Source organism: Bos grunniens, chromosome 7 (assembly GCF_055505025.1).
Source record: "Bos grunniens cultivar Pamir isolate PY7600 chromosome 7, Bosgru_T2T1.0, whole genome shotgun sequence".
Lineage (NCBI taxonomy): Eukaryota > Metazoa > Chordata > Mammalia > Artiodactyla > Bovidae > Bos > Bos grunniens.
This window is the reverse complement of record NC_141171.1, coordinates 57,880,386-57,899,067: the sequence shown is the minus strand read 5'-3', so window position 1 is coordinate 57,899,067 and position 18,682 is coordinate 57,880,386. Positions and strand designations below refer to the sequence as shown.

Here is an 18,682-nt window from a genome sequence, read left to right as displayed (position 1 = left end):
GCTCCACACACTCTACCCTCCACGCTGCTCCCCGAGTGGGCCAGATGTGTTCCCACTCGGGCTCTTTATACTTGTGGTTTCTTATTGCTGGGAAACTCTTCCCCCTATGCTTCTATTGTCTGCTCCACTGATTCATTCAAGTTCTGTTCAAATATTAACCAGAAGCCTTCCCAACTCTCTATTGAAAATGGTAACATTATTTCCTATACCTTAACGTTGTCTAATTTTTCTTCATAGAACTCCTCACATCAACCACATGTTATATGTCTGTCTCTCCTATTGGAATGTAAAGCCAATGAGGGTGGGAACTGAGTCAGCTTTATTCACTGCTGTGTTATCAGTACCTGGAATTGTGGTCCTAAATCAATATTTCTTGGATGGATGGATATAGATAGATGGATGAGTGAATGGACGAATGGGTAGGTGATTGGGTGGATGGATGACAAAACACAAGAACATGAATCTTTATATATTGGAAAAGCAGAAAAAAGGCAGGAATGGGGAGACAGAAGAAGAGGCTGTAGAGGCAGGCTGAGGTCAGATTATACCCCTGTAAGTGATTTTAAGAAATTCAGAATTACTCTAAGAGGCTGGAGAAACTGTCACCTCTAGAAAGCTTTTGCTTTGTAATTCCTCTAAGAAGTGACATGGTATTTGGAGAATCCTTGGATTATATGACCTCTTATGTATTACTTTCTCTGATACCCAGAAACAAAGCTTTGCCCTGTGCTTTGATCCTATCAATGTTTTCTAGAGATACTATGGATTAAACAGCACATATTGAATTAGCTACTTTGAGTTACTGTATAAATGTACTTCACTGGGAAGTCATCTCTGACCTCCCAAAACAGAGTTAAGGGTCCTGCCACTGCAGCTCCAACTGGCACCAGAGCATGCGGTACTGCTTTGCAGTGTTTGTTTCTCTGTTACTTCCATTGGATTGTAAACTTCTTGAGACTGGAGAGGCTTTCTTTTTGGCTCCTTCAGCCCAGAAACGACAGAGAGTTGGCTGGTATCTGGATCCAGTCCATCAAGGTGTGTGTTTTACCTGTTTCATTTTATGTTATGATAGCTGCCAACATTTTAGATTTTTAAAAAATTGATTTCTGGCTTCCGTTGAAATTTTATAAGACGTGAAAATGCTGTGTCCATGGTCTCAACAACTAGAGAAATTAAGTAGCTGCCTGTTCCTAGGCAGCATGTTTTCTCCTGCAAGCCACAGTCCCCACCACTCTCTATTACTGGTGAAAGCATCTTGTCATTTAGCAGATGATTGAGTTTTTGTTTTGTTGTAGTCAAGAAATATAATTCTGTATTCAGTTTGCCATCAAAGAAGGCTACATGTTGTTAAACATGGTACTTAAAGCCCCTTTTGGAAAGTTAAGTTTATGATACTAGTCCCAAAATAAACAAGTGTTGTTATTTGGTGTTTAAAAGCATAGGCCTTCCCTGCCCACTTGACATAGAAAAGGTATTAATTTTCTCCAAATTGGTATACAGACTCAATATAATTCCTAATAAAATCTTACCAAGATTTTTTGTAGATGTAGACAAGATTATTCCAAAATTTATATGAAAAGTCAGAGGAACCATAATAGCTAAAATGACTTTTAAAAGAATAATAAAATAGAAATCAATATATTTAATAATAATGATGACCATATAGTAGTAACAGAGGGATAGATTTACAAATCTGTGGAACATAATAAAGACTCCAGAAACAGACCCATGCAAATATGCCCAACTGGTTTTTTACTTGTAGTTTAATGAAGGAAAGAAAGTCTTTTCTTCACATGGTTCTGGAGCAACTGCATCTATAGACAAAACATGAACCTCAATCTAAGTCTCACAGTGTACACAAAAAGTAACTCCAAATGGATCAAAGTCTTAAGTTTATGAACTTAAACTTATAAACTTTTTAGAGAGAAAAAAAAAATCTTTAGGATCTAGGTTAGGTAAAAATGTCTTATACTTGACACAAAACATGATCCATAAAAGGAAAATTAGATAAGTTGAACTTGATCACAGTAAAAACCGCTTGCTCTGCAGGGGGGGGGCGGGGCGGCGGGGGGACCCAGTTAAGAAGATGAAATGTCAGGCTAAAGACTGGGACAAAATATTTACAAACTATCAATACATAGCAGACAAAAAACAGTTTTTAAAGTATATAAAGAGCCTAAAATTCAGTATAAAAAAGATAATAATCCTAGAAAGCAGGCAAAAAAAGTGAAGAGATGTTTCACCAAAGAGGATATTTAGATGGCAAATAGACACTTCAAAAAGTGTTCAATATCATTGAGGAAATGCTAATTAATACTGTACAATAAGGTATCTATCACAGTGGCTAAAATAAAAAGTTGTGACAACACCAAATGCTGGTGAAGATGCAGAAAAACTTGATCTGTCATATATTTTTTGGTGGGAAAGTAAAATAGTATACCCCTTCTGCTAAACCATTTTGCAGTTTTTTTAAAAACTAAACATAATCCAGAAATTGCACTCCTTACATTTATCTTAGAAAAATAAAAATTTACGTTCACACAAGAAGCTGCACACAACCTGTACACAGTGTTTATAGCAGCATTCCTCATAGTTGCCCCAAACCTGAAAACACCCTGGATGTCCTCTAGCGGATGAGTGGTTATAGAAACTGTGTTGCTGTTGTTCAGTCGCCAAGTCATGTGTGACCCTTTGCAACCACACATAAGTTGAAAGAAATCATATTTTATTTCATCTTAACTACAGTTGCTTGTAATGACAAATGTGCCCCTGTTGGACTCAACACAGCTTCTCAAACTCTGAAATCACCCTGGACACTGCCAGCTTCACTTTCTGTTTTACCTTGTTTTCGACACAGTACTTGTTTTGATTACATTAACAGCCAAAATCCAGCTTTGCAAAGATACTGTGTTATTAAAGGAAATAAACCGCACACGAATGCTAAAATGTGAGTTCCCTTGTGCTAGTTCTCACAGATCCAATAGATGGTGATTGTTGCTGTTTTTCTCTCAAAACTTAAAACACCCTCCAGCACATGTGTGAGTTTGCTGAAATACCATGGGGCACTTGACGCAAACTGGGAGCTGCTGGTATAATGGTTTACTTTGGCCTCTTCCAAAGCAGAATGCAGTAGACCCAAACCAACTGCTTCCTTCCTGGGACCTTCCCATTTGCAATGAGCCACCTGCTCCCGGACATACCTGTGTCCCCAAGATGATCTCACAGTCAAACCACCCACCTTTAGGGAGCAAGAGTCATTTTCTGTGACTCAGCCAAGGCAGAGAAGATGTTTAGGAATGGATGCTGAGGCTCATTCCAAAGATAGTATGCAATTTGGGAAACTCCTCTTCTCCCAAAATTAAGTTCCACAATAAGCACCTAGAAGGTGACAAGCACAGTCCTAGTTACTAGGGTCACAAAAGTGAGTTAGGCCTTGTCCCCAAGCCCTTGAGTAATGGTTCTTCCACAGATGACAGATAGCAATGATGTTATGGAAAAGCTCTGAAGTCTACAGACCCTAATTTAAGCCCAGACTCTACCAACTTATTAGTTTGGCCTTCCTGAGCCTTAGTTTCCATGTCTGTAAAACAGGAGTTAAAGTGTCTGCATAGCACTTTTTATCTCACAGGATCTAATGAGATAAATATTTGGAAACTCAGAACCTGATGGCCAGCATACAGCAAACATCTATTAATATGTTTCTCATCTTTTTATTAATAATCACTAATTGCCAACCAAGGTGACTTTGTCCAAGGGTGAAAGGGAATCCAAAGAACAAGATGTATTTCTCATGCTTCTCAGAAGAGATGGGCATATCAGGAGATGGGGGAGAAGAAGGAAATCCCTGAAGGTTTTGTAATGTCAGTGAGAAGCTGAAGAGCAGAGTTACACTGGCCTGGAAGCTTCAATCTCCTCTCCCTTCTTTAGGCAGAGAATAAGTGCTTGAGAGCTAAATTGATCTGTTCATCCCCTGTTCCTTTTTTTTTTTTCTCTTAAATACATCCCTTAAAAGTGATGAACTTTCTTCCCCCTGATTCTGGCTGTCACTCAGGGACTGTTTTACCCAGCATGTGCCACATATGACATTTTTTCCCCCTCCTAGCCCAAAAATCATTTCAAAGTCAGACTTAATATTTCTTCACAGATGTTATGTCATCCTAGGCACCAGTGATCAATGTTGCAGAGTTGAGGTGGATATGGTGGGGATCTCTCTCCAAGAAAGTGAGATGATGTGGGAGACCATAAAGCAGCTGTTAATTTCCCTCAAAGTGAGGAGGATTATGCTCAGTGGTGGAAAGCTGTTCTCTGGGTCCCCAGCCTAATTGTCTCGATTAGCACGCTGCACGGCCATCACAGGTGTAGCACATAATAGCTCTAGAAGGTTTTCATAGCCAGGCCAATTAAAATCTGTCATGGCGCCAGGAACTAACAGTGTGTGCGCCGTAATGCCAAAAGTCAAAATGAGTTCTCTAAATAATAATTGCTTGCGTTTTGGGGACAGTTTATGGTTTTCAGCACATTTACACTTCCTTAATCTCATGTGCTCCTCTTGCGGAGGGCAAGCAGTTTAGGTGGGGAAACCAAAGTTGAGAGAGATTTAGTGATTATAGGTTTATTATTTATTACTATTATAGATTTAGTGATATAGTGATTATATTAATATTATTTTAGGACCCCAGTTACTGTGCCAAATTGCTCTTGATATTAAGTCCTTCAAGAATTCCCTCTAGTCCATATGGCAGTAACTAACATCTATATATTACTTAACAGCTTACAAAATGCTATTGTATTTATGTTTTTGTTAGGTCTTCCATAATATACTGGCAACCCACTCAGTATTCTTGCCGGGAGAATCCCATGGACAGAGGAGCCTGGCGGGCTACAGTTCTTAGGGTTGCAAAGAGATGGACATGACTGAGCATGCACCATGATATAGTGTTACAAATCAGTCTTCATTATCCCATTTTTATGTACAAAACTCAAAACCTTAGAATATTTGTTGAAATTCTGCCTCTCATTTTTTTTAAAAAAATTTATTTTACTAAAGTATAATTGCTTCACAATATTGTGTTGGTTCCTGGTGTACAACAATGTGCATCAGCTATAAGTATACATATATCCCCTCCCTCTTGAACCTCCTTTCCACCCCCCACCCCATCCCACCCAGGTCATCACAGAGTACCAAGCTGAGCTCTCTGTGCTATGTAGCAGCTTCCCACTAGATATCTGTTTTATGCATGGTAGTGTATATATGTCAATGGTATGTCTCATTTTAGAGTCAAGGAAGCTGGGGTTTCAGTGAAGTTATATCACCTAAGCGTAGACAGCTACCAAGTGGTGGGACTAGGATAAGAACCCAGGCCTGCTGATTCTGATCCAGCATTCTCTGCTGCCTTCCCTGCATGCCCCCCTCTCTTTTTCTCTCTCCTGAGAGGTGCATTTTAGTCTTGGGATCCACTAAGAAAGTGAACTGACACTGCTATGAAAACACAGGTGTCTCCTGTTGAAAGACGGAAGGGCTTTGGGGCCGTGATTTATTTTCCTAGTGACTTAGGAATGGGTAGTTTATATTTTAAACTGAACATAAACTTGACCCCTGGTCTCTTAACCACCTGATCTCTGTGGTGCTGAGCATGTTTGGTGAAGGGACTTGTGTTGGTTTACTGGCCACCCGCCCGAGGCCGGTGGTGCATTTCAAGGGCCCACGGGGCTGTTAATGTGCATGAAGGCAGGATAAATGTCTTCACAGGCACAGCAGGCTCAGAAGTTGAAAGACAGCCTGCCTAAGGGAAAAATGAGCTCTAAGCTGTTCTCCATCAGAACCCCCCAAAATCTCTTGCAGTAAAATGTTTTGTTCTTTGTTTCTTAGAGATGAAAAATGAGGAGGAGCCCCTTCTGGGCACTCCTGATGATTTTTTAGGTTAAGGCTGAGCCCCTGAGGACAAATGATTGCCTGGCTAGCGTCCTAGGGCTGATGAACCACAGGGTGGTTCCCTGGTGACACGTGTGAGGACAGGAATGGAATTTCACATTTCTCACTGCTGGAAGGGCAATGCTTTCCACCCGTTGTTCACTCTGAAAGCTCTCTTCAGTCCCAGCCTGTGAGTTCTCCCTGGAGGAAGGCAGGGAACAAATTCTGCATTCCCTGTGGTGCAGGGACTTCAAAGTCTAAGGGCCAGGTTCCTTTCTCCTGCAGAGCCAAAAATGATGATTTCCTCAAGAGTAAATGGTTGCCCTTGCCTCTTTGGCTGCAGTATATCTGCGTCTGCTCTGCCATTCCATCAAAATCTGGGGTGCAGCTCAGGGAGCCAAGTTGACAACATCTCAACACAAATGGCTTCTTTTATATTTGAAAGAAAGAATTGGAACTGGAGGTGGGAGAAAATGTAGTAACAGCCTACATTTTTTTCATATTTTTAAATACGAATTTAAAAAGAACAGGTATCTATTTAGATAAATACATATTTATTTATAGATGAGTATGTATAACCATATATAGATTTAAATTTTTTTGCCCCTTTTATAAAGATGTTTCAGAGCATGGTACGAATAAATCTACACTTGACTTAGCTTAATGCAGTGGCATTGATTTCTGCCTGCTAAACCATGATTCTCTCTCAGTGGGGGAGGATCAATAAGACCAGGGAGGCCCACTTCTGCATGTCATCAGTCTTGGCTTTAATCTTGGCAGTCCTGGTTACAGACCACTCAGTCTGGAGGCATACTGATTGGCAGTGATATTTTCTCGGTGATTTTGTGATCATATTTGGGGTGTGTTTTAGTTTCTGACTCAGTGTATGGTTCCTATTCCTCTGGGCTTTATAGTCTGGTACGTGTTTTCTCCCTTATACTGCAAAAGATCTATTGGAGGAAAGCTTGGGGAAAATTGATTTCACAGAGAGAAGAATTGAGATAATTTTTAAACAGAATCAGAAAAGAAAAAAATAACTGTAAATATAGTATCTTAATGCTTGCTGCTGCTGCTAAGTCACTTCAGTTGTGTCTGACTCTGTGCGACCCCATAGACGGCAGCCAACCAGGCTCCCCTGTCCCTGGGATTCTCCAGGCAAGAACACTGGAGTGGGTTGCCATTTCCTTCTCCAATGCATGAAAGTAAAAAGTGAAAGTGAAGTCACTCAGTCGTGTCCGACTCTTAGCGACCCCATGGACTGCAGCCTACCAGGCTCCTCCATCCATGGGATTTTCCAGGCAAGAGTACTGGAGTGGGGTGCCATTGCCTTCTCTGATCTTAATGCTTAAAGGATTTAAATTGGAATAGATTTGAGGAAGGGGACACTGTGTCCAATAAAAATGCCATCAGAGTCACTGGGCTTAATACTAATTCCCTCTCATTAGGCATAAAGGAGCTACCTTATATTTTCTTTCTCTTGAAAAGGGCATCTCACATGTGTCACATTCAGGGAGAGCTCTAAATGTGATGCCTGCTAGTAACCTTATATGATAGTTGACAGATTTTCAACAAAGTCACATATGTACTGAATGTGTAGATCCTATATCATTTCCCAAGTCCTTTCAGCCCAGCATTCATTGAAAAGCCTATTAGGATGGACAGTTGGTGGTTTAAAAAAAAGGGCGGGGGGAGAAGAAAAACAATTCTTTCCCTACCCATCCAGCCATTCATTTCCTACCAATTAATAATTCACACCCATCTTGCAAGCCAAAGACTGTTGAAGTGTGTTAAGAGATAAACAGAATGCTAAGCATAGAACCTGGTTTGTGTATTACTGTTTTAGTTTCCTAGAGCTGCTCTAACAAAGTACCATGAATTGTGCCTTAAACAACAGAAATGTATTGTCTCCCAGTTCTGGAGGCTAGAAGTCTGAAATCAAGGATCAGTAAGGTTGGTTCCCTCAAAGTCTGTGATGGAGAAACTGTTCCATGCCTTTTTCCTAGATTCTGGTGGTTCCTGGCAATCTTTGGTGTCCTTTGACCTACAGATGGATCACCCTGATCTCTGCCATCATGTTCATATGACTTTCTGTGTGTGTGTATGTCTCTGTATCCCAATTTCTCCTTTTTATAAGGACACCAGTCATCTTGGATTAAGGTCCCCCATGACTTCATCGTAACTAACTGCATCTTCAGTGACCCTATTTCCAAATAAAGTCACATTCTGAGATATTGGGGGTGGGTGTGGTGGGCAGGGGCAGGGCTTCAGTGTAAATGTTGTTGTTGTTGTTGTTCAGTCACCCAGTCGTCTCCACCTCTTTGTGACCCCACAGACTGCAGCACTCCAGGCCTTCCTGTCCTTCACCATCTCCCTGAGTTTGCCCAAGTTCACCTTCATTGCATTGCATTGGTGACGCTGTCCAGCCATCTCATCATCTGACGCCCTCTTCGTCTTTCCTCAGTCTTTCCCAGCATCAGAGATTTTGCCAGTGAGTCGTCTGTTCACATCAGATGACCAAAATACTGGAGCTTCGGCATCATTCCTTCAGGTTAATATTCAGGGTTGATCTCCCTTAATATTGACTGGTTTGATCTTCTTGCTGTCCAAGGGACTTTCGGGAGTCTTCTCCAGCACCACAGTTTGAAGGCATCAATTCTTTGTCATTTTGCCTTCTTTACGGTCCAGCTCTCACATCTATACGTGACCACTGGGAATTTTAGGGTGACATGATTCAACCCATGAGCTTCCCTGGTGGCTCAGTGGTAAAGAACTTGCCTGCCAATGCAGGAGATGTGGCTTTGATCCCTGGGTTGGGGAGATCTCCTGGAGAAGGAAGTGGCAACCCACTCCAATATCCTTGCATGGGAAATCCCATAGACAGAGGAGCCTGGAGGGCTACAGCCCATGAGGTTGCAGAAGAATTGGACACAACTGAAAGACTAAACAACAAATTCAACCCATAACAGTTACTGTCATTTAGTTTTATGTTTTAATTATGTGTGTGCTCAGTCACTCACTTGTGTCCAACTCTTTGTGGCCCAGTGGATTATAGCCTGCCAGGCTTCTTTGTCCATGGGATTTTTCAGGCAACAGTACTGGAGTACTTTGTCCATGGGATTTTTCAGGCAACCCAGAGTAGGGTTGCCATTTCCTCCTCCAGGGGATCTTCCCGACCCAGGGATTAGACCTGTGTCTTGCATCTCTTGCATTGGCAGGTTGATTCTTAACCACTAGCACCACCTGGGATAGCTTTTCTTGATTTTTTTCTTCGTTATGATCTACCCTATTTATACTACATATTCAAATTTCAAAGAACAAAATTAAGAAATTAGAATATTGTTGCATAGTGTGTGAGTATCTTCAAGCAGCACTGGCTGAAAAGTTAGAGAAGATATCCAGGACATCAGAGCATTCATGGTCCTAGTAGAGGGATCAGGAGAGTCTGTAAGCCCAGTCCGACAAAGCAGGAAAGCAAGCCATTCATTACTCCCAAAGCCATCCAATGTTGGCAGTCTCTCCAGCCTTAAGATCCTGGTATCCTCTCATAGTAAGCAGACAGGCAGCAGCCTGCCCAACCTCAACAGATGGTGTGGAGTCCCTTGTGCCATTGGCATCATGCGTCCTTTAGATTTATTAAAACGCTCTCAAAAAAAAAAGAAAAGAAAGAAAGAAAAAAAAAAGGAATACCCTTTGGGGCCATAAAGTCCCAAATCTAGCAATTTCCTGCTGTATCACAGCAAAGTACCTTCCCCCCAGCCCTGCCCCTCTGGCTGTTGTTGAGATGGTTAACCAGTAATTCCTGAAAACAATTCTCTTCTGACACATGCACAGCATTTTCCTTTGTAAGAACGTGAAGGCTTGATGCCTCCAGAGCCCATTACATAGACAGATTGGCCCCTGAGATAATTACAAGAAGATAGTCTAATGGGCTCGATTAAGGCAATCCCATTACCTTGGTGAAGAATCACCAGTGAGGTGCAAACCCAGAGGAAGTCTTCCCCATCACAAAAAATATAGTTACTTTCTTACCTAGAAACAGAAAGAGCATTCAGTCCACATGTTTATATTTGGAAACTAGGTTGCTATCGATCTGACAAGCAGGATTGTGGAAGGAGAATATTTTTACTCCATTCTATTTCAGAAGAATTTAGGATGACATACAAGGGTGGATCAAATATGACATGACTGAATAAATTAAAAATTAGGTGACCTAAAATTGTGGTCTCTCAGTATTGGAAGCCAACTCTCCAGGGAAGGCAGCCTTGCCAGCTCTAGAAATGGTTGATGGATGGTTACCCAGCCCTTCCTGACCTAACAGGACCCTGAGAGCCCTGAGGGTGCCTCACCTCCACCTGAAAGAGGCAGTCCCTGGCCTTGATATGACCCCCAGCTGCTGACTCCAAGCCAGCCTCGAGACAGGCGAGAGAGTGAAACATGCATGGGTATCTGAAAGAAAGCAGGCCATCTTCTGGGATATCATGCCTGGTTTCACCCCACGCTCCCCAGATGAGGGGATTTCTGGGATATAATATGAGACTCTCAGCTTATAATTTACATGGGGTCCCTTCCCTTGCCACCACCATCTCCAACTTCAGATTATATTAATAAGTACATTTTTAAAAAATGTATATGGAAGGTATTTTGAAAGGTGAAAAAAAAAACCAAAACATTAAATCACTAAAGGAACGTTAAGAGGGAGTATTATGCTCTTCTCTGTCTATGCCCTCTTCGTGTCTGGGACGTACATATTAATACATGTAGAAGAAAGGCCACCTGCTAGTTTGGAACCTTCCTTCCTGAGTGCCTCTTCAACAACCAAGTCTTTTCAAAACCCCTGTGGTGAGCATAGGACTTACCTGAGGAGTTTTGTAAATTGCAGGTTCCCAAGTCCTATTCCTAAAGAGTCTGATTCAGTAGAACTGGAGCCAGGCCCGGGAATCTGCATTTTAATGTGTTCTTCTAGTGATTATGAGCTTCATGGCCAATGAAACATAATGTGAGATGTGCTACGCTGTCCTATGGCCTTCCCTGGTAGCTCAGCTGGTGAAGAATCTGCCTATGATGAGGCAGACCTGGGTTCGATTCCTGGGTCAGGAAGATCCCCTGGAGAAGGGATAGGCTACCCACTCCAGTAATCTTGGGCTTCCCTGGTGGCTCAGCTGGTAAAGAATCTGCCTGCAATGTGGGAGACCTGGGTTTGATCCCTGGGTTGGGAAGATCCCCTGAAGAAGAGAAAGGCTACGCACTCCAGTATTCTGGTCTGGAGAATCCCATGGACGGCATGACTGACCAACTTTCACTTACATGCTTTCCTGTGGTTTTCTGTTTTTTAAAGCAGTAATTTTTGCATTCCTGATATGTAATGCTTGTAAAGCTAAACATGTTCATTATTTTTTAAATTAGATAATATGAGTAAAAATCATCAATTTTCCACTATCAAGACAGAATTATCATGACTAGTTTCACGAATATCAGAACTTTTTTCTGTTTATATGTGTTTGTGTGTGTACGTAATTTCTATCATTTAAAAATATTAAGTTTGCTGACGCAGATTTGTGAAAGAAAAGGGGAAGGAAGTGGCTCCTGCACAATATTTTTCTTTCAGTAATAATAATAATAATAATAAAGTGATTACCATTTTTCCCCTTGGGTTCTGTGACTCTAAGGACCCTATGTTTACCATGACTTCTTTCAGCAATGCTTTCACAATTCCTTATAGCTCTACTCAAACCATTTTTCTTTAGGGCCTAGGTAGCTATGAATTGCCAACTTAGAAGACATGAGGGAAATTGATACACTTTCTTCAAGGTTCCTTTTTAACATATTCATTTATTTATTGGCTGCATCAGGTCTTAGTTGCAACAATTGGCATCGTTCATTGCAGCTCATGGTCTCAGTTGCCCTGCCACAGGTGGGATCTTAATTCTGCAGCCAGGGATGGAATCCAGGTCTCCTGAGTTGGAAGGTGAATTCTTAACCACTGGACCACTGGAGAAGTCCCTCTTCAAGGTTCTTTTCCCTTTTCTTGCAAACATTGTCTTCCTACTATAGAACTGTCCTCTTTTACCACCTCTCCATCTTCACTTGGAAATGTATATGTACCAGTTCATTTTTCTACCTTTTGTGCTAACTGTCCTTTGATGTTTCACCTCTGAGAGGTCTTCCCTAGCTAGAGAGAGCTTTGAGTATCTGATGAAAATTATAATCCCTCATTCCTGAAAAATTTTATATATTTACACCCATAGTTTTATATATAATTTCAAGAGGTCCAAGGAATCTAATTTAAGAACCCCTCTGATAATACATCCTCAACAGGCTGAGTCCCTCAGACCTACCAAGGAGTACCAGAGATGTTACTCATGAAAATATGTATTCAGCCTCAGCTATCCTGGAGACACAGAGAGAAAGAAGTAGGAACTCTGTCTTAAGGCTCTCTGGATACTGGTAGAGGCAGATATAAAAACAGTGACCATAGAATATGAGAAGCACTGTGATAAAACACAGCAAGGGCTACAATAAAATGCTCTTAAAACAGTTCTCACTTCTCCCCTTAAAACCTTTAGTGTTGCCTCTTCCTATTTTCCATGAAGACCCTCATCATAAATCTCAAGCTTACTTCACCAGGATCATCTGGACATGGCTCTTTCTTTTGCCCAGCCCTGGCATGTCATGCTCCTATCATATTAAAGTCTCGTCTGACCCTCAAACATGCCATGCTCTATGGATCTTCTTACAAGATGTTCCTTCTGCCTGGCAGGAAGGGACACTTCCTTCCCCATCCTTGGCCCTTTGGTCAGACTGACCTTCATTTGTCCTCTACCACTAGACCTAGGATGCTTTCCCCAGGGAGCTTCCCCTGTTCCACCAAGTTCAAGTTAGATGCTCCCCCTAAGTGCTACTAGGGCACTCTGTACTTACCTTCATTCTTATCACACTGTATTACAATTACCTCCTCATATATCTGTGTCATTGACCAGACACTGACACAAGGACAGGGACTATCTTGCTCATAGTTCTAGTGTTACAGCTAATGTATAATAGTTAATAAATATTTGAATTAATTTACCAATTAATTTAATTCTTAAACCTCAACAGAATTAGTTTTAAGCTTTCTAGTGTAAGTCAGAATGGAGAGCCCTCCTACCTTTGTATTCTCTGAGAAATGTGATCCATAATTAGAACTTTAGCAACATCTGATCAAGCTGCTCTTTGCCTGTAAGGAATCTGGCTCTCAGTTACTTGGCACACACAGAAACAGGGACAGAGCTGAGGCCAGTTAATTAAGAGATGTTCACCTGTCACTTGCCTAGCACTCTGCAAAATACTTCGGGGAGTCACAGATGTATGCGTTGCCTCCTTCAAGAACTTGTTGTTGGAAACACAGGAGTTCCCCATATGGAATCTAGGTAGTATATAATTTACTGCTAAATTATATAGTAGAGATTATATGATGACATTTATAGCCACACTTACAGCAGAAAGTGAAGAACTAAAGACCCTCTTGATGAAAGTGAAAGAGGAGAGTGAAGAAGTTGGCTTAAAACTCAACATTCAGAAAACTAAGATCATGGCATCTGGTCCCATCACTTCATGGCAAATAGATGGGTAAACAGTGGAAACAGTGACAGACTTTATTTTTTGGGGGGCTACAAAATCACTGCAGATGGTGACTGCAGCCATGAAATTAAAAGATGCTTGCTCTTTGGAAGAAAAGTTATGACCAACCTAGACAGCATATTAAAAAGCAGAGACATTACTTTGCCAACAAGTCTAGTCAAAGTTTTGGTTTTCCCAGTAGTCATGTATGGATGTGAGAGTTGGACTATAAAAAAAGCTGAGCACCGAAGATTTGATGCTTTTGAACTGTGGTGTTGGAGAAGACTCTTGAGAGTCCCTTGGGCTGCAAGGAGATCCAATCAGTCTATTCTAAAGGAGATCAGTCCTGGGTGTTCATTGGAAGGACTGATGTTGAAGCTGAAGCTCCAATACTTGGCCACCTGGTGTGAAGAGCCGAGTCATTTGAAAAGACCCTGATGCTGGGAAAGATTGAAGGCAGGAGGAGAAGGGGACAGAGGATGAGATGGTTGGATGGTATCACTGACTCAATGGACGTGAGTTTGAGTAAACTCTGGGAGTTGGTGATAGACAAGGAAGCCTGGCGTGCTGCAGTCCATGGAGTCACAAAGAGTTGGACACAACTGATCGACTGAACTGAACTGAACTGATAGCCACTTCTAGCTCATCTGTGAATCAAAGGTTTTTAATAGTGTTACTGACCCCAGATCCAGCTTCTTGCTGCTCAAAGCCAGTAGAGAGACAAGGTTGATTTTGGATGCTGGCAACTAGAGGTGGTGGGAGATGCCTGTCCAGAGGTCGACTCCCCCGCTACCCCAATGACAATCAGTGGGCAAGAGCTTTTTTAGACAGAGGGAGGGGGCTACATGCAGAAAGAGTACAGTCAGCTCTGACAGTCACCCTGAAATTGGTTATCTGAAGTCTGGCCAGCATCATCTTGCTTGTTTTAAGTAGAATAAATCTTCAGTTCTAGAGTCACTTGGTTTCTATTACTTGAAGCTAGTTCTTGGAATTGTGGTAGCTTATGTCATGGCTACAGTCTAGTCATCATGTCGTTAACTTCTTCCACCTGGTGGGCGTTTCAATCTGTATAAGACAGCTCACAGGATATGGCTCAGAATATCATCTATAGCCCATGAGAAGGAACTAAAGGTCCTTGGCTATGCTTACTGACTAAACTATTATTATTGGGTCTCCTTTGATAGTTTTCCTTTGTTTCTGCATGTTCGCACTTCTCTGATTAAACTTGCTCTTTGGCTAAAGTTTTTCCACAGGCAGAAGGCGGGCAGAGGACATGGGAGGACAAGGACCATAGAGTTCTGCTCCATTTCAACAGCACTTCACTCAACTAAACTCTCTTGTAGCTTGAGAGTGGGGATCATGTGTTAATGATCTCAGGTTGAGCATAGTCCCATGGTCTGAGTTGGTACCTGACAACTATTTGTTGAACCAAATGCAGTCAAAAGAGAGGAAGACATCAATAAATATGACATCTGGGTAAAGAGTTGCTATTAGTTATTTGATTAGGATGAAAGATTTGTATATTTAACAACACTGGGGAATCCTGAACATTGCACTAGGGGCTATGACAGACACACTAGAATTAAAATGGTGTTAATGAAAGAATACAAGCTTCAGGATCTGGCATTCCTGATTCAAATCCCAGCTCTTCTGTAGGCTTGCTGAGTAACCTGCCATTCATTTCATAGGTAATTGTTAAATCATGTTGTAGGCAAGGCAATATGCTAGATGTTAAAGAGGTAAAATTAAATATTCCCCACAAATGTGGGCTCTTCAACCCCTTCCTCAGTTTCATTACCTGTAGTGTGAGTCCAGCAATATTTTCTTGGCAAGCCACTGGGAGAATTCCGTATGATATATAGGAAAATGCTCAGTACACTCTTGACATGTCGTAGATGCTTCGTAAAAAATGCCACTAGAAAGCACAGTTCCTGTAATCTAGTCAGGACAAGTCAGTGAAAATTCAAGATCCAGCTAGAGCTCACTGTCAGCATGGTGGCCCTACCAGCTGTGGAGCACATGAAATGTGGCTAGTCTAAATTGAGAGGTGCTGTAAGTGTAAAATATGAACCAGGGTTTGAAGACGTAGGATGTAAAAAGGAAAATAACTCACTAATAATTTTTTTTTGCTCATTATGTGTTGAAAGTATAATATTTTTAATGAATTGGGTTAAGTAAAATGCATTAATTTTCCCTGTTTCTGTTTTAAATTTCTTGTTGCTCTAAAAAATTTGAAATTACATATGGCTCACATTACTTCTTTTGGGAAGTACTGCACTAAAGAATTCAGAGAAGGCAATGGCACCCCACTCCAGTACTCTTGCCTGGAGAATTCCATGGACGGATGATCCTGGTGGGCTGCAGTCCATGGGGTCGCAAAGAGTCAGACATGTCTGAGTGACTTCACTTACACCTTTTCACTTTCATGCATTGGAGAAGGAAATGGCAACCCACTCCAGTGCTCTTGCCTGGAGAATCCCAGGGACAGTGGAGCCTGGTGGGCTGCCATCTATGGGGTCGCACAGAGTCGGACATGACTGAAACGACTTAGCAACAGCAGCAGCACTAAAGAATAGAAGTTACTGGTTTTGGAAAGAACTAATTAGAGATGCTATTGACCCAGAGACATGTCCCACAGAGTAGGGATGGAGCAGGGATGAAAACTGCGAGAGATCGTAGAGCTGCGATCCTGATTTCATACTCTCATGATGGTATTGGCAGTAGTTACCACATGGCACCAGAACATTTTCATTCACTTTAATTCTTCTTCCACTTATGAAATGTATCTGTGTGTCTACCTGGGAAAGGGGACGATGCCAGGGGGTAGGGGAAAGCACACAAGGAGGTCCTTTCTTCTCACAATGGCTGTTGGTGTTGAGCTCCTTTGGAAGAAGTGTGAAAGCAGGTTGGGCTTTAGACGGAGTTAGGATGTTAGCATCTTTCTTCCCTACATGATCTTGGGCAAGTTACTTAACTTTGCTGAGCTTCCGTTTACTCGTTTAGAAAATGATGATGTCAAAGGTAAATGCATTAGTCTGCTCAGGCTGCCTTAATGAATACCATAGACTGAGTGGCTCTAACAACAGGGATGTGTTTCTCACAGCTCAGCAGACCAGAAGGCCAAGATCAAGGTGCCTACTGATCCACTTCCCCTGCGAGGACTCCCTCCCTGGCTTGTATAGTAGAAAGCCACCTTCTCATGGTGTCCCCAACAGCAGAGAGAAAGAGAGAAAGCAAGCTCTTTGGTTTTTCTAGGTCACTAACCCCATGATGCAGGCCTCACCCTCATGACCTCATCGAGCCTCATTACTCCCAAAGGCCTCATCTCCACATGCCATCTCCTTGTGGCCTGGGACTTTAGCATATGAAATTGGGCATTCAGTCCATAACAGTAACTACATCATTAGACTTTTGAGTGAATTCAGAAGCTTGTGCATACTAAGAATGTGGTATGGTATAAATTTTGGTCAACTGTTAGATTGTCACCATAGCGTCTATTTTTTTTGCCTGGCATGTATATCATATTTGATGTTCAATAAATATATGTCAGATGAGTTATATAATTCATCAACCAATCAAGGAATGACTATTTCAATTCCTGAAACACCTGGGTTATCAGGTAGGATCCAGCTTCTCGTGCCCTCTAGATCACATCCCTGAATGTGGATATGAGGACAGCCTCAGCTGCTGAGAATAGGCCATGCTGACAATCAAATTCTCTTGCTTTGACATTTGTGTCTGTCAAAGTTGGCTCCACCCTCAGGCCACTCCTTAGCCGCCCAGCAATGCCCTTGGTTTTATTTCCCTAATCCTGTCTTTTTTTTTTTTTTACCCAGTATACTCAACCATGAGACTCCTTTTCTCCCATCCAATTTAATAATATAAAACCTGCCCTGATTTAGAATCTCTTTGGCAGCTAATCGAACCTTGAAGCATTCTATTAGCTCTCTGTATTTGCACTAAGCCCAAACTGACGCATCTGGGATTATTATGTAATAACTTGGGCTCATTTCTGGTCAGTATATACCATCCCTTTTTATTCTGTAAATCCCCTCAGGGCTTTCTTTCTGTTTGCAAGGGGTGAGAGAAGGGGTTATAAGGGCTGTGGTTAGGGGCTTTGGGGTAGGGGCAATGTTTGCTATGAGTTATTATCCCGCACTTATCAGTATTAAACTGGATTTGACAACTCATAGCCTAGGATTTAAATGATCTAAATCTTTCTTCATTTGGCAGCCTGGTTCCCCCCATTATTTATTGTGGGACCCAATTCATTATCATCGGCATACTCAGAGGCTTGCCCTGTGATGCCTTCACAGTCAAATGATTTATACAAATAATAAAAAAGATGGGGGTTCCTAGCAATGAGATCCAAAGCAATTTTTTTCTCCCTTTCCCCTCATCTGGTTCGGTTCATCTTTCACACATTAACCCTTAGCCCTCTTCTTCTCCTAGGAAATTCATCCTCAGCCTCCTTCTGGGCCTGAGAAGGAAAGGCTTTTGACAGGGATGGGGAAGTGATGAGAGCTGTGGTACAATTCCAGTGTAAGGAGTATCAGGTCTTTCTGTAGGTGGCACCATGCAAACCCTTCCCATACATGGCAGGATTTCGGTTGTCACAGCAGCCCTTTGAGCTAGGCATTGGTTTTATCCCAGCTTTTGCCTCTTGGTCTCCCTAGGATAGGTGGAGTGAGAGGAAGAAGGTGCGGGGGCAGGGATCAGGGCTGGGGATATGCCTCTAGTATCTCCAGAGGGAATATTGCTACCAGTGGTGTAGTGTGGTAGTTAAGAATGTGAGCTCTGACATCCAACAAACCAAACCGGCTCTTTTGCCTACTAACTGTGGAGCGGTGAGCAAGTAACCATTCTGTGCCTCAGTCGCCTCTTCTGTAAAGTGATAATAAAGTACCCACGTAGGGGATCGTGAGGACTGAATGAGATGTCACAGAGAGGACTCTGAATTCATTTGTCCATCTGTGAAAAGTGTGTAATAGTACCTAACTCATTTTGCCTTCACAACAAGGCTATGAGGTAATATGTATAAAACACTTCAAGCAACACCTGGAAATACATGTTATAAAGGTTAGTTGTTGTTATTCCTGCTACTGTGATGACTATGCTACAACTACCATCACCACCACTATTATTACCGTTATTGTTGTCATGATTCAGAGCAAA

At 41.9% G+C, this 18,682-nt stretch overlaps 1 protein-coding gene across 26 annotated transcripts in view; it reads left to right on the top strand.

Moving 5' to 3' along the window:
- The window catches only part of PPP2R2B (protein phosphatase 2 regulatory subunit Bbeta), a 713,296-nt gene that overhangs the window by 535,843 nt on the left and 158,771 nt on the right, over window positions 1-18,682 (top strand). The gene's annotated exons all lie outside the window — the stretch shown is intronic.